Here is a 27,497-nt window from a genome sequence, read left to right on the forward strand (position 1 = left end):
GGTTGAGGCCAAGGATAAGTCTTGCAGCTCATTGGATTTTATCCAGTGAGCTATGTAAAAACGGGGGCATTTGCTTTCCCAACCTTGCATGGCCCATTAGGGATGCTGGCTGATGAACTGCATGTGCATATGTACGAGGGAGGGGCACCTGCGCCTCCTACCACATACAAAGGGAGATGGGCTCTTAGTCATCAGTGCTCCAGCTCATGGGTTCATGTGCACGAACCAGGAAGCGCTCTTTGCTTCTTTTTTGTGCTATGCAGGATCTTTAGCACTGGGAGGAAACATCAGGACCAGGGCAGAAGGTACTTTAATTTAAATTGTGAATGTCATTGTGTGTGCTTGTGTTTTAAAATGATTCCCGGGGTGGTGGCCCCCTGCCACCCCCAACACGTCTTGATAGGTTTGGGCTCCCTTGCTACGCTCCATCACACTGGCATATTTGGGGGAAATACTTACGCCCCTCCAATTTAGTTCACAATTTTATGAACACTAGTGCTATAAAGCGTGGTAATATGCAGTATAGAAAAAAAAACTATATTGGTTATATTTTCTTTCCATGGCCTGTACACACCACCTTTGTATGATGCTTCAAATAAAAGTATTGTAAAGAGAACATTAATGTATTGCCCCGGTGACAAAGCAATGTGGATAGTGGGTATTGAAGTCTTTTGTGGCAGTACTTCTGAAAGCAGAGGTGTTTTGTGGTGGCGTGTTGGGGATTCAAATGTAAAAGTTTTTCTTTAAATGTGATGGTGTCCTATGATGCCGGTGGCCTGCTAGTTTGCCCATACTGCATTATATTAAAGTGCAAAGGGTTGGAGGCTGCATTCTCTTCTAAGATCCACAGACAAAGCTTCCTCATGTAGTCATTAATGTGGGCAGATCACTCGTCAGCCACATCTGCACATCTCTTTTTCACCTGCAGGACAGCCAGTTCTGTTAGGTTATTGCTGCTGGGCGTGCGGGGATGATTTTGTTCTCACACTATTGATAACATGCCGAAGCCCAGGGCCAAATCAGTTTTTCTTCTGGCTTGTTAATAACGTGTACTACAGAATTGAAAGCACAAATAGCAATAAAGACAAGAAGTACACCTCAAAATGCCCATTTGTTCCCCCACATACTTACTATAAATGTCTGAGGGGGGGGTCGTAAATTCACCCCGTGCCCCGCCCGGCTACCCCACACAAACAATCTGGCCCCCTGTAGATAGCTTGTAAGGTACATTTGGCCCTCTGGCAAAACTAGTTGTGCACCCCTGGTGTAAGGTAATGTCTCAAACCCTCTACAGGGTAAAAAGCAAAGGCGAGGGAAGAGGTGATCCCAGTGTTTTATAAAGTATAATGTGTGACTAGTCTAAATGTTATTTGTTGAGTAAAATATCGAGGAGTAATAGAAATTGTGAAGAGTTGAAGAAGTATCAGTGAGTAAAGATAAAGTGTAGTAAAACGATTGGCGCCAATCAAAAGTATAGATAGGGCAGTGAAAGAAGAGGATTGAGCGGCGATTGATGGTGCTTGCTCATATTTGTTGTTTTAAAATGTTGAAAATAGTGATTTAAGTCAAGGTAAAGGGTTTATTTAACAATCTGGTAAGTATTGACAGTCAATTGAGACTTGTCATTATGGGGAATACTCCTCTCATGCACCTATGCAAGATAATACTAAAACATATGCCCAAGCTCAAACAGTACAGTGCAAAATGGGTAAAGGACACAGCAGATAAAATGTTCATGCCGTGGCCACAAGGGGATGGTTGTCAAGAGCGGTATTGCAACACATGTCCACATACTTGTACGCTGCATACACAGGAAAGAAATTAGAGGAAACATTAGCAATTTTTGAACTTTGGAAAATGTATCAAGAGGGAAGAGAAGACCTGCCACCTGAGGAGTGGATGCTTAATCAGCATAAGGGGGAAGCCATTGAGTCCTCAGTTCCCCTTACCTTGCCTGAAGCAAAGAGTGTTGCTATGGAAGAGATAGAGTGTATCCTTTAAAGGAATTAAGAGCAGCGTCAAGGTACAGTAATCCGATATATGAACCCCCCCCCGCTTACAGTAGTGACGATAGTCCAGAAGAGAACCAAAGAAAGGAGGATATTTTTAAATTCCTACAAGACAAGGAAGGAAGAAGTGAGCAGTCAAGTTTGTCAACAGTAATAGACAGGGAGATTAAGAGATGGAAAGGAGAAAAAGGTAAGGCTGCCAAGGAACATTACTCAAGCTAGATGGGAAAAGTATCTAGGAAGTTAGGCACAGAGATGATAAGGACGAACCAGAAAGGAAGGATAAGGAATGAGAGAAAAGATTGATAGAGGATGAGCTGAGAAGGAAAAGTAGGGAGCGACTAGAGCAGATATATCAGGAGGAACAAGAGAAAAATTGAACAGCAAGCAGAAGAACACTGAAAATACGACAATAGACAGAGAGCGATAGAAGAAAGGGACAGAAAGGAAAAAAAGAGAGAGGAAGAAGAAGCACAAAGACTAAGGGACAAAAGATTACAGAGATGAAGGAAAGAAGAGGAAAGAAGGGACAGAGTAAGGAAAGGAGAAGAATGAAGACAAGAGGAAGAAACAATTATAAGGGATGCAAGAAAGCAAAGGGAAGTTCATGAAGAAACAGAATGAAAAAAGGAGACAGCAAGGGCTTGATGCCAGTCTCATTCCTAAAGAACAAATGAGGCTGAGCCAAGAAATACAATGGGACAGAGTGGAAGAGATTCTTCCAATAAAGGAAGTAACACCAGCAGTATCTAGAGTAGAGCTAGAAGAAGAAAGATGTGATGCAGAAAGCATTTGAGAAAAGATCGATAAGGTCTAGCAACAGTTAGGACGAGATAGCGAGTATGATAAGATATGATAGAATAGGTTATTTATAACGCGCTTAATACACAGAGGTTTCTAAGTGTGGACGCGGGGATCGAACCTGTGGTGCTACGTGTCGTCTTGCTTCCAGGCGAGCATGTTGCCTCTGAGCTATCCTCCCGAACGATGATTGATCCCCAGTACCTCAATCACGAAGCAAGGATGGAAACTTGTTCAGTGAGGAATGTTGGGGATTGTCTTTGAGCAGACTGAACTTAGACAAGGGTGAGGGGGATGATAGTCACACTAGTTGGGGCCTAGACATGTCAGACAAGGAAAGAGAGTCTGGTCTTGGGCCAAAAGGAGGGAGCGCGTGCGCCACTGAAGGAAGCCGGCAAATGGATAAGGAAGCGAGATGGTCGGATATGGAACAAACTAAATATAGAATGCCAGATCCCATAGCATATCCTGAGCGTCCCTGGGGACGATCACGTAGTGTGAAGGGAGAGTCTCCACCATATGTAAGCAGGTTAAGGTCATTACCAACAAGGAGACAGACAAGGACGATTATCCCTGCATGGATAGAAAAATAGTGGGATCCGACTATGGGATGGGGTTTATACAGTTCCTCTTGCTAGAGAAGGGGGGAGCAAGACCGCAATACATTCCATGGCCACAGATGACAGGGATAACTTAAAATGCAAGCTCCCTAGTTTAACTTTGGGGCTGGGAAATGGATATACAAATTAGAGAAAATGACAGGAGGAAATACGCTGGCCATAGCGGACATAAAAGTTCTCCTTGCAGCCATTCTTGGAGAGAGGGCTGATGGCATATGGAGGAGAGCGGGATATTCAAGTGTGACTGCACAAAATACAGCACATGATGGAGCATTGTTTAGTAATTGTAGAACAGACTTTTGTAGGGCTTTCAGGGTACAATATCCTGACACATCAGATATGGGTGCAATTGTGACATGTAAAATGAAAGAAGATGAAGACCATATTGCTTATATTCAAGATATTCAGGAGAAATGGCAGCTTGAAACTCGCCTGACGTGTACACTACCTGAAACTACCTGAGACAGTACAGAGGCAGATGAAAAAACAAGTGGGGATGGAAGCGAAACCATGGGCCAAGATACAGTTGATAATAGTACACCATTGCTGGTTATCACAAGAAAAGAACAAGAAGAAAGATGAGAATGGAAACATTGAGGAAACCAAGTTAGTTCAGAAGAAGTTGTCAAACTTTTCCATGGAAGGGGCGTTATTGACAATCGGAGAAGGTATGGGCATGCAGGAAACAATGGGTACATCACAGGTAAATAATCCAAGCCCGAAGGACCAAGGTGGGTATGGGATTATGCCACGAAGCAGAGGTATGGGTTATAGGAGAAGAGGAGGCAGATTACAGAATAACCAAGGTGGGTTTCAAAATACACAGAATGAGAACCAGGGTGCTCAGGGAGTATATAAACAAGGAGCAATTGACAGAAGGGTTCCCCAGTATGTTGGAATTGTGGATGACAGGACACATTGCTTGCGTATGGCCACTTTTCCAAAGAGGGTACAGTTTATCCTCTGCCATACAGCATACAGACCAGAGAGAGCTTTGTCCAAGATCACACATCTTATCAGGCATAAGCATTGCAAGTACAGCAGGTGCAACAGCAGGGACAAGCACAAATGAATCCACCAAAAGGGCAGTCGCAACAAGCCCCTATGCAGACACAGCAGTATATGAATACAGGACAAGAGTTGACACCTAGAATACGAGGTGTCACTGTGGTGGGAGGAAGTCCTTTCACAGGAACATGGATGAGCATGTATCCACAATGGGACAGCTCACAGGGTGACTTGATGTGTTCAGTACTATCTGTGATACCAGACCCCCAAGAGAACCAAGGGTCGATGTGACGATAGGAGGCAAATCCTTTCTGTTCTTGTAGACACTGGAGCAACTTGTTTGTGTATACGAGAGGCAAAATATCCAATGTCAGGTATTGCCATGAATGCTCAAGTGTTCTCTGGAGCTATGAGTCGAGTTCCTATTACTGATAAATTATCAGTCTCCATAGGAGAATGTAACATGTCCGTTCCTCTGTATTCACAACAGACATCAGTTAACATTTTAGGAAGAGATTTAATAATGAAACTTAATATGACAATTAAATTTACTCATCAAGGTATAGTGTGCTCTACTCCAGGCGTACACTATTTAAACGTGGGAGAGTTCATACTGGTGTTCACAGGGCAAGTGGCTTTGCGAGGTGTTGCAGTAGATCCAGATATTTTCTATATGGGGTAAGCATTTTGCAGACATGACTACCTGGCCTAAGAGGAAATATTGTGAGGATACCGGATGAGTTTTTATTTAGACCACAAATATCTATGGGTGAGTAGGGTGGACAGACTATGCATATAGAGTTGGAATTAGCCATAGTACAAAAAGAAATGGCACTGCTCGAAGGGATAGATGATGAGGGTAGACTGTGGAGAACAGTAATAGCCCTTGAGGAGGGGTACAGACGGACTGACATAACCGATGACAATATGTTCAGAGAAGACCGAAGCAATGACGAAGTAGTATTCTTCATGAGCATTACATACTGGATAAGGATAGAGAAAAGGGAAGTCCCACAAAGAATGGCAATAATGCGGTAGCGACCAGCATTTTTTCAGGAGGATCTAGAAAAAGTGCTGAGTACCCTGTGGACCACACACCCTTATGCCGTAGGTTTACTGAAGGGGATAGGAGAGGTTAAAATAAAGCTTAAGCCAGGAGCAATTTTACCCCGAACAAAACAATACCCGATGTCTCAAAAAAGCTGATGAAGGTATATTTCAGACTATTTTAGCAAAGATGAATCAGGGGATTCTTGTGTAATACCACGGTGTATCCGATTAAAAAATCTAAAGGAGGGTCATTTAGATTTATCCAGGATTTGAGACCTCATAACCAGAATGTAGATGCTGAGTTTCCTTTAGTGACTAATACCGCAACAAAATTGTGTAGTATCCCAGAAAAAGCTCTATACTTCACAGTGATTGATTTGAAAAATGCATTTTTCTCAATCCCCTTGCATAAGGACTCCCAAGACTTGACTTAATTTATGTTTAGTCAAAAGAGACTAAAACATACTTGTTTTCCTCAAGGGTACTGTGAGTCCCCATCATTTTTTTCCAGAGTCCTACAGATGGATCTAGGCAGTATCGATCCTTCCTGCAGCCATCCAGTCCTAGAAAGAAGCCAGAATGTCTCAGGAGAGGTTCAGAGGCAAGATGGCAGAAAATCGTCTGCGAAAACCAAAATTTAGTGAGGGGGAGCTGGGGGCCCTCAAAGATGAGGTCATTGCCCACTGTGATGAAGTATATGGCAGTGGGCAGCATAAGACCACAGGACAGCGCAGGACAGCCATCTGGCATGACATCAGCCATCTGGCATGACATCAGCCATAAGGTTACTGCAGTGGCAAGTGTACCCCATGACGGAGAGGACTGCTGCAAGCTGTGGAATTACCTGAGGGCCAGGGTGTAGGAACTGCTGTCACAACACCACCAGGAGTCCCTGGTGATGGGAGGAGGCACTGTAGAGTCACTGGGCCTCACCACCGGGCAGAAAAGAGCTGCACAGTGCTGGAAATGGAAGGAATAGAGTTGGCTGTGCAGAGGCGGGTCCCGACAGTCAGGAGGCAGGAGGTGTGTAAAACCCCCCACACAAGTGCATGCACAAATTACAGCCCAGCATAAGATGCCCCAGTGGACAGGGACACATGTTAGCAGACCCAGAGGCTGGGCATGCCAACAGGGTGGAGCGACGGGGTAGCACATCAGCCACCCTCCACAGCAGCCATGTGGCAGGTCACCAAGGGCACACCTAAGCATCACAGCAGCGGGAAGGGGTGGAAAGTCACTGATCCAAATGCCATGCATGCCACACCCCTGCTGGTGCACCCTGTGCCAGTGGGATTATGGAGCATTGGTGACCACGACACAGTGCAGCAATCACACCAGCATGTTGCAGGCCCAGTTGGCCTGCCCGATATTGGCATGGCAAACAAGGCACAGGGAAGTACACATCCCCCTAAACTCACATGTGCTCAGCTTGTCAATCGCTGCACAGTGGTGCCTCATAGAGCGATGCCAGTGCCATAGAGTAAGCCAACACCCACACCATGTGAGTGCCACCCAAGAAGGGGATGTTGGGGCATGTAGGACCACAAGCATGCATGTCATACATCTGCTGCCCCAGCAGGGACACCCTGCCCTCCCCACACACAGACCAAAACCAATTGGCCATGTGCCACACACTCATTGCTACAAGCATCCCCATCATGCTGGGTCCACATGTAATCTCCCCATACAAACCATGCCCATTTGCGTGTATGCCCAAATGTGTGGGATCCCACTCTGTACCATAGCAAATGTGTCTTGCATGCCAACACATGTGGGGGAACTATAGCTGACAACATTTCCTATGTCCCCTACAGGCACTCACGCAATGCCACCAGAACCAGCACAAGGCACATTGCACCCACTCTGGCAGCTGGAGGGTCGAACACAGAGGTCACACCTGCTAGTAGGGCAACTGTGGAGGCACAGGGGGACACCAGCCCATTGCCACCACCTAATGTGCATCCGCAAACCCTGGAGAGCCCTTACCACCACCAGCGTCAACAAGACCCCTGAGAGTTCTCCCCGCCGCCAGCATCAACAGATCCTGGACAACCCTAGCCTATGCTGGTATGGTCATAGACCTAAACTGGACGTTGGCACACCCTGAATACATCCCAGGGCCACTGCACAGTCCCTCTCCCACATGTCACACACCACCAAGCAGCACAGTGCTGCAGAGGCTGGAAGAGATAGAGTGCAGACAGATGGAAATTGTGGCAATAGGGTGCACAGACTCCGAACACCTGCAGACAATCCAGGACGCCTACAAGGGGCCACCTGCAGGGTTGTGAGCAGTGGTCGAAGTGTACGAACAGAAGTGGTGGAACTATGTTCCCTGCTGGCTTGCCCCGCTCCTCACAAACTCCATCCCTGCGCCCCCTCCCACACACAATCCAAACATCTACACACTTGCACCTGCTGGTGAAGGGAACGTGCACTGAAAGGGGAAGTTTCAACTTCTTCTTACACTTTTATTTCAAAACAAAACCATTCCGGAACAATTTCTTTTTCAAATCAAAGTATAGGAGCTATAAAAGGTTATTTAAAATAGTAGAGGAGCATCGCTCCTGACCGCTCCCACTCACTTCGATCACTGGTTGTGAGGAACATGACGGGGAGCCGGGCGGCGACAGCTGCCAGTACGGCTGCCCTAACAGGATGCAGGCAGAGGATCAGGGAGACATCTGAGGGTGTCTCGGCACAAGCTGGGATCATCCGCCAGAGCAATGAATTGATACGCCAACAGCTCTGGGCAGGGCTGTCAGAAGATGTGGTGAGGCCCGGGGCAAAACATTTGGTGAGGCCCCCTTACAATTTTTTGCACTCGGCCAGCGGCGGCACATCCGCAAACAGGAGACTCGAGAAATCTACCCTTGAGTTTGTGTGCAGGATCCCAAACATGGTTTATTACTACAACTCCAAATCAACTACAGCAAAGTTAGATTTCTCTACTGAAGAAAGGTTCATGCCAGGCTAACTTTTTTATCATATGAATAAATATATATAAGATGGCATGAGCTCTTCACTGCGCCACCTCCAATTCTCTCAGTCACTTTTCCAAGCAAAGAGTTGAGGGCAGATCTCTTTCTTCGACTGGGGCCTCCCTCTGGAAACAGACTCCCTGCCTCGCTGAAACTTGAGCAGAACCATCTCCGGTTCCGGAAGCACCTCAAGACCTGTCTCTTTGCTTCTGCCTTCTCTCTTCCTCTCCCTTGCTGATCACCTGCCTGATCCATGCACTGGTCACCTGGTCAAGCTCTGAATTCGGGCCCAGGTCCCTGCCTGTCCTGTTGCAATCCCGCACTGCCTCTTGGCTCCCCTGCACTTGTGGTCTGTATCTGTAACCCTACAGTCCCTGCTCTTGCTCTTATTCTCCACCCGTTGGCTGCACTTATGAGTACCCACACTTGCCATCCATTGGCTGCACTCTTGTTTCTCCTTTGTTACTGCACTTCTGCATCCTACCCCACCCTCGGCACTTCTCCCTCCCCCGTACCCTGCTCTTGCGCAATCTTAATGGCACAAGGCCTAGTAAGATCTGTGTTTTGTCCTACTCTTTTGTTTCTCCCTCCTTCCCTTGTCGTGCCAAGAAACACTTGTGTACAGGCACGTTATAAATGCCATATCATATCATTAAGGAGCACCCTGCCCCTGTGTGCGCATTAAAACACACATCATACAGTGACAAATGATGTACAGTGGAGGCTGGTACATTTCTGAACTTCAGAGGCTTAAATGCGTGTGCCAATTAGGCAGGATCAACAGAGCACAGTGAGGGAGCCCAAACCAAACAAGGGTTGCTTGAAGGGGGTTCTCACTCCCAAGAAAAAATTTGAAACATTGGGTTAAAAGTATGCATTTTACAGCACTTTGTTTGCAAAATTGGGTAGAAATCTATACAGTTTCCAATTGGTTTTGTATGGAAGCACATGGAAATTCCCAATAGTTGCAAATCACACATTGTGCATAGGAACATTTTCCAGTACATTTCATGCCGCCTTTCCACGCGAGATATGCTAGTATAAAAATATATTCATGCTGGTTGTTCCAATTATGTTGATGCAGGCTGCATCAATATATGCTATTATTACCATGTACGGACTCCCAGCCAGTAAAAATGCCATGCCACAGAAAGTATATCCAGGCTGACTGTGTACCATAAGTGTTATTACTGGCTGGATTGGCTTCCATTTAATGTGGGCCAATTTAGCCAAGTAGTATGTTTGCTTTAAACTTGATGCATAGTCCTGTGCATCAAGGGTAAAGCAAAAAGAGCACTGGCAATGCTAACAGTTTGGGCATTCGTGTAGGCATGGGAAAGGCACGCCTGTATTGGTATTAGCTGGCCATTGTTAGTGCCAGTACAAAATGGTTTGAGTACCTGAGCAGCTAACAGCAGTGCCTGGTAAATGCCTAATACATATACACTAGCCAAAACGGTTGGCTTTGCCAATGCTTATTTTTAAAAGAACTTCAGTGAAAGACACGCAGGGTGTTTTTAAATTGAGTGGCCAAAGGCAGACCTGATTAAGACATTTTTATTACACCAGTTATGTGTTTACAACTCTAATGAAGTCATGAATTCTCAGAAGACTCCTTTGAGGAAACACTTGCAGGCACATTGAGGGCAATGTTTGATGGCAAGGCATCTTTAAAGTTAGCTCAAAGAGTTCCAGTGAGGAGGTGTTTTGGGTGGGGAGGGCAGGAACTGGGTAAGAATTGCCATAGGGCTTAGCATGGCCATGAGAAGTCATTTCACTGTTAGCACCTGCATTCATATCCATACATTTTTAGGTAATTGAAATTGTGATGTGGGGTTAGCACTTGCATGCTAGGGGAGTGATTAGAAGGGAAGTGGTGACACGAGATATCTCATTCTCACAGCAGGCCTGATGTTTCAGAAATGAAGGCAAGAGGTAGCTGCTTGTGACATTGAAGCTTCACCAGAATAGTCTCATTCGAAATGTGGAAAGATGTTAGGTGCCCCTACACAAGGAAGTTTGCCCCTTCCTCACAGCCTTTGACATTAGCGCCTCTCCCAACATTTGAAGTGTTAGTCCCCTTTCCCCCCTGACATTTTAGCCTAGGTGCACCTCTGATGCCATGAACCCACCCCTTAATGAAGTTAAGGGCAGCTACATTTAGGGGTGGTGCTCTCCTATCAGTCAGCGTGGTCATGCTGAGCAACGTGAACAAACTGACTGACAAGAGAGAACTCCTCTTCCATCAGTCAGCGTGGTCACGCTGAGCAACGTGAACACGCTGACTGACAAGAGAGAACTCCTCTCCAATCAGTCAGCGTGATTACGCTGACAACATGAACACACTGACTGACAGGAGAGGAGTACTCTCCTGTCACTCAGCGTGGTCATGCTGAGCAACGTGAACACACTGACTGACAAGAGAGAACTCCTCTCCCATCAGTCAGCGTGATCACGCTGACAACGTGAACACACTGACTGACAAGAGAGAACTCCTCTCCCATCAGTCAGCGTGATCACGCTGACAACGTGAACACACTGACTGACAAGAGAGAACTCCTCTCCCATCAGTCAATGTGGTCACGCTGAGCAACGTGAACACACTGACAAGAGAGAACTCCTCTCCCATCAGTTATTATGATCACACTGACAACATGAACACATTGACTGACAAGATGGAACTCCTCTCCTGTCAGTCAGCATGGTCATGCTGAGCAACGTGAACACACTGACTGACAAGAGAGAACTCCTCTCCCATTAGTCAGCGTGGTCACGCTGAGCAACGTGAACATATGACTGACAAGAGAGAACTCCTCTACTATCAGTCAGCGTGATCACGCTGACAACATGAACACATTGACTGACAGGAGAGGATTCCTCTCCTGTCAGTCAGCGTGGTCATGCTGAGCAACGTGAACACACTGACTGACAAGAGAAAACTCCTCTCCCATCAGTCAGCGTGGTCACGCTGAGCAACGTGAACACATGACTGACAAGAGAGAACTCCTCTACTATCACTCAGCGTGATCACGCTGACAACATGAACACACTGACTGACAGGAGAGGATTCCACTCCAGTCAGTCAGCGTGGTCATGCAGAGCAACGTGAACACACTGACTGACAAGGGAGAACTCCTCTCCCAGCAGTCAGCGTGGTCACGCTGAGCAACGTGAACACATTGACTGACAAGAGAGAACTCCTCTCCTGTCAGTCAGCATGGTCATGCTGAGCAACGTGAACACACTGACTGACAAGTGAGAACTCCTCTCCTGTCAGCCAGCGTGGTCATGCTGAGCAACGTGAACACACTGACTGACAAGAGAGAACTCCTCTCCCATCAGTCAGCGTGATCACGCTGACAGCATGAACACTCTGGCTGACAGGAGAGGAGTCCTCTCCTGTCAGTCAGTGTGGTCACGCTGAGCAACGTGAACACACTGACTGACAAGAGAGAACTCCTCTCCTGTCAGTCAGTGTGGTCACGCTGACAACATGAACACACTGATTGACAAGAGAGAACTTCTCTCCTGTCAGTCAGTGTGGTCACGCTGAGCAACCTGAACACACTGACTGACAGGAGAGGAGCCCTCTCTTGTTATTCAGCATGTCCACGTTTTCAGCTGAATGATGGGAGGCAGCAGAGTCCACTTCTGAGCCCTGCTGTCTCCCATTATTTTGCTGTTTGTTGCGGAGCCAAACGGCTTCACAAGAAACAGCTAAATCATTTCAGGGGCAGAGAGGAGACAGCACAGTGCCCCTTGTGAATAAAGGACACGGGAGACTGTGCTGCCTTCCACTTAGGAGAGGGGGGCGCGAGGCCCCCAGCAAGGGCGAGGCCCGGGGCAGTTTCCCCCCCCTTTTCCCCCCTTGTGACGGCCCTGGCTCTGGGGGCCAGGCTCCATCCCTTCCACCTCTACAACTCCCACAGAGGAATCTCAGCAGAGCACACTGAGGCGTCAGTCCCAGCGCCATCTGCGCAAAAGATCACCAGGGGCTGGCTGGGGGGGGGGGGCGGTTGCTGACAACATGGAGACACTTATTGCCCTGAGTGGGCATGCTGGGGAGTTGGTGGTGGGAGGAGGGAGGGGGGATACATAGTGTGCTAGGGGGTTGGTGGTGGAAGGATGGAAGGAGAGAGGGGGGTAGTGTGCCGGGGAGTTGGTGGTGGGAGGAGGAAGGGGGGATAGTGGGCAGGGGAGTTGGTGGTGGGAGGAGAGAGGGGAGATAGTGTGCTGGGGAGTTGGTGGTGGGAGGAGGGAGGGGGATAGTCAGGGCACATAGTTTGAATAAAACTGAACTATATCAATGCAAGGACATTCATGATTGTGTCATTGTGGAGTTTATTTATAGAAGTGACAGTCACACAGTGGTGCATGGCTTGTGCAAGCGAAATGACATAAAAGAAATTGTCAATCAGTCCCTGGCAAGTCAGTCTCCCATTCCTCACATCATCTCTGATATTGCCTGCTGTGGCCCCTGCCTCAGGCACTTGCACTTCGTCATCATCTTCTGGGACTGGCATGTCCACATCAGTGGGTAGGGGCACATTCCTCCTCATGCAGATGTTGTGAAACATGGCACACACAAGCACTATTTTTCCAACTGTCTATGGAGAGTACATAAGGGATCCACCTGTATGATCTAGGCAGCGTAAACGAGCCCTGCTGTGTGCGTTGTTGTAGGCGATGTCATGCAGTGTTCGTGGATCATGCACAGGGGTAATTAGCCAAGCCAGCTGCAGTAATCCAAAATGACCTGCATGGGGAGAGGCACAGACATTAGTCACTGTGAAATCTGTGGGGGTGGACTTACACAGTATCATGGCAATGGTCACCATGTGCATGCATATGGGGCTTCATCCCATGGCAAGTGTCCGTACAATATCTGTGCATGTTGTGGCATTGTTTCATTGCAGCAGATGTTTTGTGATGTGTCTGTTGGTGGCATGTGTTCCTGGTAGGTGTCTTGTGGCTGTGTATTGCTCTCATGCATGTGGCATGCTGGCTTGCCTTTCGGTTTCCCTACACTTCTGGGGGCAGTTTGTTAGCATTGTGGGGTGGGTGTACATGCATACTTGGGTGTGGTACTGGTGGTGATGCTGTTGTGTGATGCAATGTGGCACTGTGTTAATGCTTTGGGTCATTCATGGTGCATTGTGGTACCTGTAGTCTTGTGTATGGTATGATCTGCTGTATGTGTTCATAAGCATGTCCATCCAGGCGTGTTCAACATGAGCATGCTCCCTGGACTGTACTTTGCTGCTGGTGCAGGAGCTGGCAGGGCACTGGTTTTTCATTTACTTGTCATGCCATGCTTTGCGTCATTATTTGCAACCCCCCAAATTTGGTCAGGTGATTCACAATGTATACGTGCTGGCAGTTTTACACACCCACTATCCCGATCTGTTGCCCTCTGTGCCTCTCCATGTATCCTGCAAGTGTGCTGTTCCGTAGGACCATGGAGTCATGGATGGATCCTGGGTAGTGGGCACAGCAGTGGCTGATGATGAGGTTGGGGCCACCCGCCACCTGCACATTGGTGAAGTGGCAGTGCTTGCAATTTCAGTACACTGCTTCGTGGGCCTGAGGGGCACCAACGCAACATGGGCGCAGTCCAGGGCTGCATATTGTCTTCAGAGCATTGACCTGTGCTGGGGTGGTGGGCAATGCGATGTGGTGTTGCACATGCGGCAGGATGGCATCCAGCAACTGGGCAAGTACTGCTAAGAATGTGGGATGTGCCATGCCATGCATCATGGCCACAGCATGGCCACAGAGTGCTGGAAGTTGCCAGTACCTAGGAATTGTAATACTGACACTAGCTAAAGCAGTGGGGGCACAGCTGTAAACATATTTATCCAGTGCTCTATGTCCTCATGTATTGTACTGAGCAGCTCAGTAATGGTATCTCTGTTGAGCCGATAAAGGGTTATCAACTGGATGTCAGTGAGGGTCCACAGGGAAGGCCTTTCCCTGTGGATGGGTGCATGCCTTGCTTGGCTTGTCTCCTCCTTTACCCCTGTACTCCCTGCGCCCTGGCCTTGTTGTCCTGCATCCCTACTTTCAGCCAAAGCATGAGCAGCTGACTGTCCCAACTCACAGTGGCTAGTGGCAGCATGGTGTTGGAAACAGTGTTTGCGGTAGGGATGTGCCTTATGTAGCCTCTGGGATGGATTGGGATCACCTGTGGCTTAATTTCAGGCACCTGTGTTCATTTACCTCCAGCTGAAGGCTGGAAGTTATTGTGCCATGTTTTCCACAGTTTAGTGCCAGTTTCTGGCCCTAGTAATGCAGAAAATTGACTTGTTATGCGGCTGTGATTGCGCTTGGAGTTTCCAGCACAGATACAGCCAGCTGTAATAGCGCTGGCTGTAATAGCGCTGGTTGATTTTGCAGTCAGCGTTATTTGCACTGGTGCATTATACGGCAGAGCGATATTGGCAGCGCTAAATCTGTTACCGCAATGTTTAAGGGTTACTCCTGGACTTGTGATGAGGCCCTTTGTCTTGGCTGCATTCCAACATTCTTCTTATTAAGTATTGAGTTTAGACTTTGTCTTGTCTGCATTACAAACCAACTTGGCCTTTGAAATGTGCATTGTCTGCATTCAAACATTCTTCCTACTGGGTGCAGAATTGTTATTTTTCTTTGACTGCATTTAAACAACCTTAGTGTACTTTCTGTGTCTTTAATATTGTAGCATTCAAACAATTGATGGTGCACTTCTCCGAACGCCCCAGGGTCCCCAGCTACTTTGGGCAGACTCATTGGTTGTTCCCAGCACCTCTGATGTGGCTCGCGCCTGTGCAGTGTGACTCCTTCATCCACTTTTCAGTTTGGAGTGTGCACATTTTCTCTCTGCATCCTGCACAGCTCCACAGGCACACACCAATTCTGCTGCTCGGCCCAGGGTGGAGAAAGCTGTTGCGTCAAGCGGCCCAATATCCAGGAGCTCCGGTGTGGCTTCTGGTGTCTCCAAGGGCCTTCATGCTTGCACGTGGTACTTCCCCTCTTCTCCAAGTGGTTCTCTCCATTATGCCAGCTTCGTTGGTGTACCTTGCATTCCTGATCCCGAGTGTAGGACGTCTCTTTCTGCACTACTCGTGTTGACAATGCCGTTGCCGACTTTAAATGTCCCTCTGATTGCTGGTTTGGAAAAACAAATAGTCTTCATATTAAACTTTAAGAACTTGTCAGCTTCCACAAACTCCCTTGACCTCCTCGTTTCAGTACCTGGGTGGTTATGGGAGTTAGAGTCCATAGTTGTCTTGGGACATTTAACTCCTGAAAGGTTTTTGTTATGCATTCCACGTAAAGGTCCATTAGAGACAAAAGATGTTGCGTGTGGGTTGTGGGTGTTGAGCCAAAGGTGGAGGTCTGACTGGAATGACAAAAGGCCATTACGAAATCGGGTATCAGAGGTTCTTCCTCATGGGAAGAGGGTGTATACTGTGTCTTGTCCAATGGAGTCAAAACATCATCCCAGTAGTTGTTTCCTCCCATGTGAACCTCCCTCATGAAACCACCCGCCAGCATCAGGATCAGGTAGCGGCTGCCGTCCCCTGGCCACATGGGAGGAGGTCACTGCTGGGGAATCCATGACGACTCCAGTGGATTCATGATATGATATCAGATGGTATTTTATTTGTATCACGCTCGTACACAAGTGTTTCAGAGCGCAACAAAGCAAGGGAGGGGAACGATCTTAATAGGCCCAGTGACATTGAGATTGTGCAAGTGGATGGGAAAGGGAAAGGGGAAAAGTGCATGGAAGGGGGAGAGTGGAAAGTGCAGAGCAGAGGATAAACAGATAGATTATAATAAATACAAATACAATAGATAATGGAGCAATAAACAGTGGTAGTGCAGCCAGCAAGTGGCAAGTGCTGGGTTTACGGCAGCAGAACTGGGTAAGTCTGATAAGTGCATAAAAAGAAAAAAATGGGGGCTGGGGGACTTTATGGGTACAGATACAGTCCCCAGTGCAAGGGGTGGCCGGGAGGCAGTGCAGAAGGGTGGCAGAGTGAGCTGGTACCTGGGCCAAGGGGACAGAGGGTGGTCAGGTGCACAGTACCAAGAAAGAGCAGATCAGCACGGGAGAGGTGGAGCAAAGGCAGATGCAAAGAGGAAGGGCTTGAGGTTTCCGGAACCAGAGATGGCTCTTCTCAAGTTTTAGAGTGGCAGGGAGGTTGTTCCAGAGGGAGCCCTGGCCGAATACAGAGATCTACCCCGGCTCGTTTCTTTGAGAAACAACTGACCCTGAGGGAGTTAGAGGTAGAGTAGCGAAGAGCTCAAGAGGGGAGGTATTTGCGGAGGGATAGCTGAAGGTATTTTGGACCCAGGCCCCAGAAAGCCTTGTGGACAATGCAGAGGGTTTTAAATGTAATCTTTGCATCCACTGGGAGCCAATGGAGAGATTTCAGAGCTGGAGAGATACGATCCCAGGGCTTGAGGCCAAGGACAAGTCTCGCAGTCCTGTTCTGGATTAGTTGCAGAGGGCGAAAAGTAGAGGCAGGTAGATTTAGAAAAAGGCTGTTACAATAGTCCAACCTAGAGAGAACCAGAGCCTGGGAGACAGTGAGCTTGTGGGGGAAGGAGAGGAAAGGAAGAGTACCTCGGAGGAGGTGCAGTAGGAGGTTTGACTTTTTAGAGACCTCAGAGATGTGGGAGGTGAAGGAAAGTGTGGAGTCAAAGATGACCCTGAGGTTCTTAGCCTCACAGGTGGGGATAGGAGGAGGGCCAAGCGAGGCCAGCCAGAGAGAGAGGAGAAAGGATGGAGAAGGGTTGCTGATGAGGAGGATCTCTGTGTTGCTGGCATTCAGACAAAGATCACTGGCAGCACACCAATCTTGAATGACAGTTAGGCAATCAGCGATGAGGGAGGGAGAGGAGGTTGGCAAGGGTAGCCTGAAAATGAGTTGAGTGTCGTCAGCGTAGCACTGGGAATTTGAGAATAGAGTGGCATTGCAGTGGGTAAGAGTTGCCAGGTATTGGTTGAAAAGCCAGGGCGAGAGGTTAGACACCTGGGGAACATCACAGGTAGAGAGTATGCACGGAGATGGTATCTATGCTTATCACCCTTGCGAATATGCCTTTCCTGAAAAGTACGAATATCAGGGTTCTCCCCATTTAGAAAGTGTTCCACTTTGCGCCTTATTATGAGGCAGTTTAAACATCTATTAGTGTATGTTAGCACCTTGAATATCATTGTTTGATGTGACCGCCTCCTGTAATCCTCTCATAGATCCTTTCGGTAATTCCCCCCATAGTCCTCCCAACTATACTTTGTACTTCTGCAGTGTCAGTTTCCGGTACTAACTCACCTTCCCCACCGCCATGATCCCTACACATAATCATCCTTTCAGTTGCCCTTCCCACCCCCCTCTATCTCAAAACACCCCCCTCGTACTTCCCCCAACAACAACAACCCAGGACGGACCATATTTCCAATCGACACCCCAGGAAAAGCACCCTTGGCCATGATCCGAGAACTGAACCTGAGCCCAAAACTGGTGGGAGTCACAACTACTACTCCCCTTTGAATCCCATGAGGCAACAGCATCCTTCGAGGCCCCCGGCCTCTGAAAAATCCCCCCCACCCGGAGCGACTGCCAAAGTCCATGGTTTCTGCCTCCTCCTATCTAGCAATCAAAACACCATTGAGCACATACTTTAATAACAAACAGTTGACTACCCAACGCCTTACTGGCAACAACAGTGCACAAATCTTCTTCAAGCAACCAGCTTCTTGTCCTTATCTTTAAAGACCCCCTTCGGAGCTCAAATTCTTCTTCCTTCTCACAACACTGAGGACCATTCCCATTGGTTTCTCCTCTACTTGTCCAGTCTATTGTCCCGAGTGGCAGGTGGGGCTGAGTCTTTGTTCGGAGACACATTGTTCATTCCTTCGTCACAGGAGGTAATCCTACACTTCTTCCATTCCATGTGAATAACAACCCAAACAGAAATGTCCACTTATACCTGACTTTTTCCTGAATCAAGATCTTCACAACAGGACCCATCATTCTTCTTTTTATTAGGGTGGATTGGTCTAGGTCTTGGAACAACTGGACTTTAATCCGTTGATCGTGAGCAAGCAAGCTGACCGTGCCACCTTCAGAATTTCCTCTTTCTATCCATATCATGTCAGGGACACCAGCACATCCCTCGGCCAAGCCCCCGATTCCTTCTGTTGCTGGCCCACCCTACGAATTCTGTCCAGGCGCCCCTCATCTAGGGAGACCTCTATTAACCCTTTAAGTGCCATGGGTATTTCTCCCCAGTGCCAGGGCCTTTTTTGGTGATTTTGGTATGTTTCCATTCAATGGCTTGTAACTTTTTTGTTACATGAGATATCTCGGCCAAATGTGGCTCCTTTTTTTCCCACATGTAGGCGGTCGTAACGCCACCCAGGAATCCCAGGTTGCTGTAGGGGGGTGAGAGAAAATAAGGAACAAATGGTTTGCTGTGCTGAGTTCCCCAATGTCGTGGCTTTCAGGAACAGGTTGAGTGGAAATGGAAAAAAATTATTTTGATGTGGTAATCAACCGTTTTGTGAGAGGTAGGCGATTTCTGCCATTTTTGCCAATTGGACATGCATGGACGGAATGGAAGAAAAGGGCAAGAAAGCCAAATTGGAGGACAGAAAGGCATATATTTCTGAAAAGTAGACAAAATTCCAAGTTTAGGAAGGGGTGATTTGCACAGGTCAGGCAACAACTAGGTAGGGGAAACTGCCATCGAATGGGGGAAAAGTGGGAAAATGACTGAAAAAAAAGGTATGTGTTGGACATGGTTGGCTTGGTACGGCAATGGCTTCTATGAATTTTGAGAAAAGCAATGCTCAGCTACATTCCCCCGACTCTTGCAGTTAGGAGAGCATACCATTTTTGTAGTGTTTTACAAAACAAGCATTACCACAAGCCAAACACTGAGCCATGGTACACAGGAGTTTTACGCTCACGGCCTGACCAGATGCACTTAGCATGTGTAAATTGGGAAAACCAATGTGGTGAGGAACGGCAGCCATACATTTTTTGAAAGAGCAAAGGCAGACCTTTTCAAGGGTAGGTGACTTGTGCAGGTTACAAAAGTGTATGGTGGCAAAAGCAGCGACTAAATGTAGGTCACATTTGGGAAAAGAAAGGGTTGAGAGACAAAGGGCACCAGCAAATGTGTCAAAACGTTATGAAAACCACACAAACACAACACATGGCCTACCGTCCCGCGTTCCCACAGGTGTCCCGATGAAAACGGTACCTCACATGTGTGGGTGCACCTACCTGGCCGCCAAGGGGAAAGCCTAAAACACAAGTAACCCCAAGTCTGTTTTCAGAGCGAAATCTCAGACATTCTGCCGACCGGCACAACGTACAGATATGGGCCTCGGGTGTCCAAGCCACTGAGGAAAACAGGGAACCCCATGCATTTCCGAAAAGAGGACACCCGTGGGAATCCGCAGAGGTATGATTTGCGCACATCGCCCCAGACTTTTTTACCCAGACAGCCCCGCAAAGTCCGAAATGTCGGGAAAAAAACACTTTTTCTGCACATTTCGCTCGACGCACCCCTCAAAACACACCCACAACAGCACATGGCCAACCGTCACGCGGTCCCACAGGTGTCCCGATGAAAACAGTCCCTCACATGTGTGGGTGCACCTACCTGGCCGCCAAGGGGAAAGCCTAAAACACAAGAAAGCCCAAGTCTGTTTTAAGAGCGAAATCTCAGACATTCTGCCGACCGGCACAACGTACAGATATGGGCCTCGGGTGTCCAAGCCACTGAGGAAAACAGGGAACCCCATGCATTTCCGAAAAGAGGACACCCGTGGGAATCCGCAGAGGTATGATTTGCGCACATCGCCCCAGACTTTTTTACCCAGACAGCCCCGCAAAGTCCGAAATGTCGGGAAAAAAACACTTTTTCTGCACATTTCGCTCGACGCACCCCTCAAAACACACCCACAACAGCACATGGCCAACCGTCACGCGGTCCCACAGGTGTCCCGATGAAAACAGTCCCTCACATGTGTGGGTGCACCTACCTGGCCGCCAAGGGGAAAGCCTAAAACACAAGAAAGCCCAAGTCTGTTTTAAGAGCGAAATCTCAGACATTCTGCCGACCGGCACAGCGTACAGATATGGGCCTCGGGTGTCCAAGCCACCTAGGAAAACAGGGAACCCCATGCTTTTCCGAAAAGAGGACACCCGTGGGAATCCGCAGAGGTATGATGTGCGCACATCGCCCCAGAATTTTTTACCCAGGCAGCCCCGCAAAGTCGAAAATGTTGGGAAAAAAACAATTTTTGTGCACATTTCGCTCGACGCACCCATCAAAACACGCCCCCAACAACACATGGCCTACCGTCACGCGTTCCCACAGGTGTCCCGATGAAAACGGTACCTCACATGTGTGGGTGCACCTACCTGGCCGCCAAGGGGAAACCCTAAAACACAAGTAACCCCAAGTCTGTTTTCAGAGCGAAATCTCAGACATTCTGCCGACCGGTACAACGTACAGATATGGGCCTCGGGTGTCCAAGCCACCAAGGAAAACAGGGAACCCCATGCATTTCCAAAAAGAGGACATCCGTGGGAATCCGCAGAGGTATGATTTGCGCACATCGCCCCAGAATTTTTTACCCAGACACCCCTGCAAAGTCCGAAATTTGGGGAAAAAAACGCATTTTCCGCACATTTCGCTTGACGCACCCATCGAAACCCATCCCCAACAACACATGGACTACCGTCACGCGTTCCCACAGGTGTCCCGATGAAAACGGTACCTCACATGTGTGGGTGCACCTACCTGGCCGCCAAGGGGAAAGCTTAAAACACAAGTAACCCCAAGTCTGTTTTCAGAGGGAAATCTCAGACATTCTGCGACCGGCACAACATACAGATATGGGCCTAGGGTGTCCAAGCCACCAAGGAAAACAGGGAACCCCATGAATTTCCGAAAAGAGGACACGCGTGGGAATCCGCAGAGGTATGATTTGCGCACATCGCCCCAGAATCTTTTACCCAGACACCCCTGCAAAGTCCGAAATTTGGGGAAAAAAATGCATTTTCCGCACATTTCGCTTGACGCACCCATCGAAACACACCCCCAACAACACATGGCCTACCGTCACGCGTTCCCACAGGTGTCCCGATGAAAACCGTACCTCACATGTGTGGGTGCACCTACCTGGCCGCCAAGGGGAAAGCCTAAAACACAAGTAACCCCAAGTCTGTTTTCAGAGCGAAATGTCAGACATTCTGCTGACCGGCAAAACGTACAGATATGGGCCTCGGGTGTCCAAGCCACCGAGGAAAACAGGGAACCCCATGCATTTCCGAAAAGAGGACACCTGTGGGAATCCGCAGAGGTATGATTTGCGCACATCGCCCCATAATTTTTTACCCAGACAGCCCAGCAAAGTCCGAAATGTCAGGAAAAAAACACTTTTTCTGCACATTTCGCTCGACGCACCCATCAAAACACGCCCCCAACAACACATGGCCTACCGTCACGCGTTCCCACAGGTGTCCCGATGAAAACGGTACCTCACATGTGTGGGTGCACCTACCTGGCCGCCAAGGGGAAAGCTTAAAACACAAGTAACCCCAAGTCTGTTTTCAGAGGGAAATCTCAGACATTCTGCGACCGGCACAACATACAGATATGGGCCTAGGGTGTCCAAGCCACCAAGGAAAACAGGGAACCCCATGAATTTCCGAAAAGAGGACACGCGTGGGAATCCGCAGAGGTATGATTTGCGCACATCGCCCCAGAATTTTTTACCCAGACACCCCTGCAAAGTCCGAAATTTGGGGAAAAAAACGCATTTTCCGCACATTTCGCTTGACGCACCCATCGAAACACGCCCCCAACAACACATGGCCTACCGTCCCGCGTTCCCACAGGTGTCCCAATGAAAACGGTACATGTGTGGGTGCACCTACCTGGCCGCCAAGGGGAAAGCCTAAAACACAAGTAACCCCAAGTCTGTTTCAGAGCGAAATGTCAGACATTCTGCTGACCGGCACAACGTACAGATATGGGCCTCGGGTGTCCAAGCCACCGAGGAAAACAGGGAACCCCATGCATTTCCGAAAAGAGGACACCCGTGGGAATCCGCAGAGGTATGATTTGCGCACATCGCCCCAGAATTTTTTACCCAGACAGCCCAGCAAAGTCCGAAATGTCAGGAAAAAAACACTTTTTCTGCACATTTCGCTCGACGCACCCATCAAAACACGCCCCCAACAACACATGGCCTACCGTCACGTGTTCCCACAGGTGTCCCGATGGAAACGGTACCTCACATGTGTGGGTGCACCTACCTGGCCGCCAAGGGGAAAGCCTAAAACACAAGTAACCCCAAGTCTGTTTTAAGAGTGAAATCTCAGACATTCTGCCGACCGGCACAACGTACAGATATGGGCCTCGGGTGTCCAAGCCACCAAGGAAAACAGGGAACCCCATGCATTTCCGAAAAGAGGACACCCGTGGGAATCCGCAGAGGTATGATTTGCGCACATCGCCCCAGAATTTTTTACCCAGACACCAACGCAAAGTCCAAAATTTGAGAAAAAAACGCATTTTCCGCACATTTCGCTCGACGCACCCATCGAAACACACACCCAACAACACATGGCCTACCGTCACGCGTTCCCACAGGTTTCCCGATGAAAACAGTACCTCACATGTGTGGGTGCACCTACCTGGCCGCCAAGGGGAAAGCCTAAAACACAAGTAACCCCAAGTCTGTTTTCAGAGGGAAATCTCAGACATTCTGCCGACCGGCACAACGTACAGATATGGGCCTCGGGTGTCCAAGCCACCAAGGAAAACGGGGAACCCCATGCATTTTCGAAAAGAGAACACCCGTGGAAATCCGCAGAGGTATGATTTGCGCACATCGCCCCAGAATTTTTTACCCAGACACCCCCGCAAAGTCCGAAATTTGGGGAAAAAAACGCATTTTCCGCACATTTCGCTTGACGCACCCATCGAAACACGCCCCCGACAACACATGGCCTACCGTCACGCGTTCCCATAGGTGTCCCGATGAAAACGGTACCTCACATGTGTGGGTGCACCTACCTGGCCACCAAGGGGAAAGCCTAAAACACAAGTAACCCCAAGTCTGTTTTCAGAGCGAAATCTCAGACATTCTGCCGACCGGTACAACGTACAGATATGGTTTGAATTTGAGAATAGAGTGGCATTGCAGTGGGTAAGAGTTGCCAGGTATTGGTTGAAAAGCCAGGGCGAGAGGTTAGACACCTGGGGAACATCACAGGTAGAGAGTATGCACGGAGATGGTATCTATGCTTATCACCCTTGCGAATATGCCTTTCCTGAAAAGTAGGAATATCAGGGTTCTCCCCATTTAGAAAGTGTTCCACTTTGCGCCTTATTATGAGGCAGTTTAAACATCTATTAGTGTATGTTAGCACCTTGAATATCATTGTTTGATGTGACCGCCTCCTTTAATCCTCTCATAGATCCTTTCGGTAATTCCCCCCATAGTCCTCCCAACTCTACTTTGTACTTCTGCAGTGTCAGTTTCCGGTACTAACTCACCTTCCCCACCGCCATGATCCCTACACATCATCATCCATTCAGTTGCCCTTCCCACCCCCCTCTATCTCAAAACACCCCCCTCGTACTTCCCCCAACAACAACAACCCAGGACGGACCATATTTCCAATCGACACCCCAGGAAAAGCACCCTTGGCCATGATCCGAGAACTGAACCTGAGCCCAAAACTGGTGGGAGTCACAACTACTACTCCCCTTTGAATCCCATGAGGCAACAGCATCCTTCGAGGCCCCCGGCCTCTGAAAAATCCCCCCCACCCGGAGCGACTGCCAAAGTCCATGGTTTCTGCCTCCTCCTATCTAGCAATCAAAACACCATTGAGCACATACTTTAATAACAAACAGTTGACCACCCAACCCCTTACTGGCAACAACAGTGCACAAATCTTCTTCAAGCAACCAGCTTCTTGTCCTTATCTTTAAAGACCCCCTTCGGAGCTCAAATTCTTCTTCCTTCTCACAACACTGAGGACCATTCCCATTGGTTTCTCCTCTACTTGTCCAGTCTATTGTCCCGAGTGGCAGGTGGGGCTGAGTCTTTGTTCGGAGACACATTGTTCATTCCTTCGTCCGCGGAGGTAATCCTACACTGCTTCCATTCCATGTGAATATCAACCCAAACAGAAATGTCCACTTATACCTGACTTTTTCCTGAATCAAGATCTTCACAACAGGACCCATCATTCTTCTTTTTGTTAGGGTGGATTGGTCTAGGTCTTGGAACAACTGGACTTTGATCCGTTGATCGTGAGCAAGCAAGCTGACCGTGCCACCTTCAGAATTTCCTCTTTCTATCCATATCATGTCAGGGACACCAGCACATCCCTCGGCCAAGCCCCCGATTCCTTCTGTTGCTGACCCACCCTACGAATTCTGTCCAGGCGCCCCTCATCTAGGGAGACCTCTATTAACCCTTTAAGTGCCATGGGTATTTCTCCCCAGTGCCAGGGCCTTTTTTGGTGATTTTGGTATGTTTCCATTCAATGGCTTGTAACTTTTTTGTTACATGAGATATCTCGGCCAAATGTGGCTCCTTTTTTTCCCACATGTAGGCGGTCGTAACGCCACCCAGGAATCCCAGGTTGCTGTAGGGGGGTGAGAGAAAATAAGGAACAAATGGTTTGCTGTGCTGAGTTCCCCAATGTCGTGGCTTTCAGGAACAGGTTGAGTGGAAATGGAAAAAAATTATTTTGATGTGGTTATCAACCGTTTTGTGAGAGGTAAGCGATTTCTGCCATTTTTGCCAATTGGACATGCATGGACGGAATGGAAGAAAAGGGCAGGAAAGCCAAATTGGAGGACAGAAAGGCATATATTTCTGAAAAGTAGACAAAATTCCAAGTTTAGGAAGGGGTGATTTGCATAGGTCAGGCAACAACTAGGTAGGGGAAACTGCCATCGAATGGGGGAAAAGCGGGAAAATGACTGAAAAAAAAGGTATGTGTTGGACATGGTTGGCTTGGTACGGCAATGGCTTCTATGAATTTTGAGAAAAGCAATGCTCCGCTACATTCCCCCGACTCTTGCAGTTAGGAGAGCATACCATTTTTGTAGTGTTTTTACAAAACAAGCATTACCACAAGCCAAACACTGAGCCATGGTACACAGGAGTTTTACGCTCACGGCCTGACCAGATGCACTTAGCATGTGTAAATTGGGAAAACCAATGTGGTGAGGAATGGCAGCCATACATTTTATGAAAGAGCACAGGCAGACCTTTTCAAGGGTAGGTGACTTGTGCAGGTTACAAAAGTGTATGGTGTCTAAAGCAGCGACTAAATGTAGGTCACATTTGGGAAAAGAAAGGGTTGTGAGACAAAGGGCACCAGCAAATGGGTCAAAACGTTATGAAAACCACACAAACACAACACATGGCCTACCGTCCCGCGTTCCCACAGGTGTCCCGATGAAAACAGTACCTCACATGTGTGGGTGCACCTACCTGGCCGCCAAGGGGAAAGCCTAAAACACAAGTAACCCCAAGTCTGTTTTCAGAGCAAAATCTCAGACATTCTGCCGACCGGCACAACGTACAGATATGAGCCTCGGGTGTCCAAGCCACCGAGGAAAACAGGGAACCCCATGCTTTTCCGAAAAGAGGACACCCGTGGGAATCCGCAGAGGTATGATTTGCGCACATCGCCCCAGAATTTTTTACCCAGACAGCCCCGCAAAGTCCGAAATGTCGGGAAAAAAACACTTTTTGTGCACATTTCGCTCGACGCACCCATCAAAACACGCCCCTAACAACACATGGCCTACCGTCACGCGTTCCCACAGGTGTCCCGATGAAAACGGTACCTCACATGTGTGGGTGCACCTACCTGGCCGCCAAGGGGAAAGCCTAAAACACAAGTAACCCCAAGTCTGTTTTCAGAGCGAATTCTCAGACATTCTGCCGACCGGCACAACGTACAGATATGGGCCTCGGGTGTCCAAGCCACCAAGGAAAACAGGGAAACCCATGCATTTCCAAAAAGAGGACATCCGTGGGAATCCGCAGAGGTATGATTTGCGCACATCGCCCCATAATTTTTTACCCAGACACCCCTGCAAATTCCGAAATTTGGGGAAAAAAACGCATTTTCCGCACATTTCGCTTGACGCACCCAACGAAACACGCCCCCAACAACACATGGCCTACCGTCACGCGTTCCCACAGGTGTCCCGATGAAAACGGTACCTCACATGTGTGGGTGCATCTACCTGGCCGCCAAGGGGAAAGCCTAAAACACAAGTAACCCCAAGTCTGTTTTCAGAGGGAAATCTCAGACATTCTGCCGACCGGCACAACGTACAGATATGGGCCTCGGGTGTCCAAGCCACTGAGGAAAACAGGGAACCCCAAGCATTTCCGAAAAGAGTACACCCTTGGGAATCCACAGAGGTATGATTTGCGCACATCGGCCCAGATTTTATTACCCAGACACCGCTGCAAAGTCCGAAATTCGGGGGAAAAAACACATTTTCCGCACATTTCGCTTGACGCACCCATCGAAACACGCCCCCAACAACACATGGCCTACCGTCACGCGTTCCCACAGGTGTCCCGATGAAAACGATACCTCACATGCGTGGGTGTACCTACCTGGCTGGCAAGGGGCAAGCCGAAAATGCAAGCAACCCCCAGTTTGTTTGCAGAGGAGAATCTCAGCCATTCTGCCGACCGGCACAACATACAGATATGGGCCTCGGGTGTCCAAGTCACCAAGGAAAACAGGGAACCCCATGCATGTCCGAAAAGAGGACACCCGTGGGAATCCGCAGAGGTATTATTTGCGCACATCGCCCCAGAATTTATTACCCAGACACCCCCGCAAAGTCCGAAATGTGGGGAAAAAAACGCAATTTCCAGACATTTCGCTCGGCGCACCCATCGAAACACGCCCCCAACAACACATGGCCTACCGTCACGCGTTCCCACAGGTGTCCCG

At 48.5% G+C, this 27,497-nt stretch overlaps 1 long non-coding RNA gene across 1 annotated transcript in view; it reads left to right on the top strand.

The window, feature by feature from the left end:
• The window catches only part of LOC138579523 (uncharacterized), a 136,014-nt gene that overhangs the window by 54,512 nt on the left and 54,005 nt on the right, over positions 1-27,497 (top strand). The gene's annotated exons all lie outside the window — the stretch shown is intronic.

This window comes from Ambystoma mexicanum, chromosome 3p (assembly GCF_040938575.1).
Source record: "Ambystoma mexicanum isolate Mex_15411 chromosome 3p, UKY_AmexF1_1, whole genome shotgun sequence".
NCBI classification, from domain to species: Eukaryota; Metazoa; Chordata; class Amphibia; order Caudata; family Ambystomatidae; genus Ambystoma; species Ambystoma mexicanum.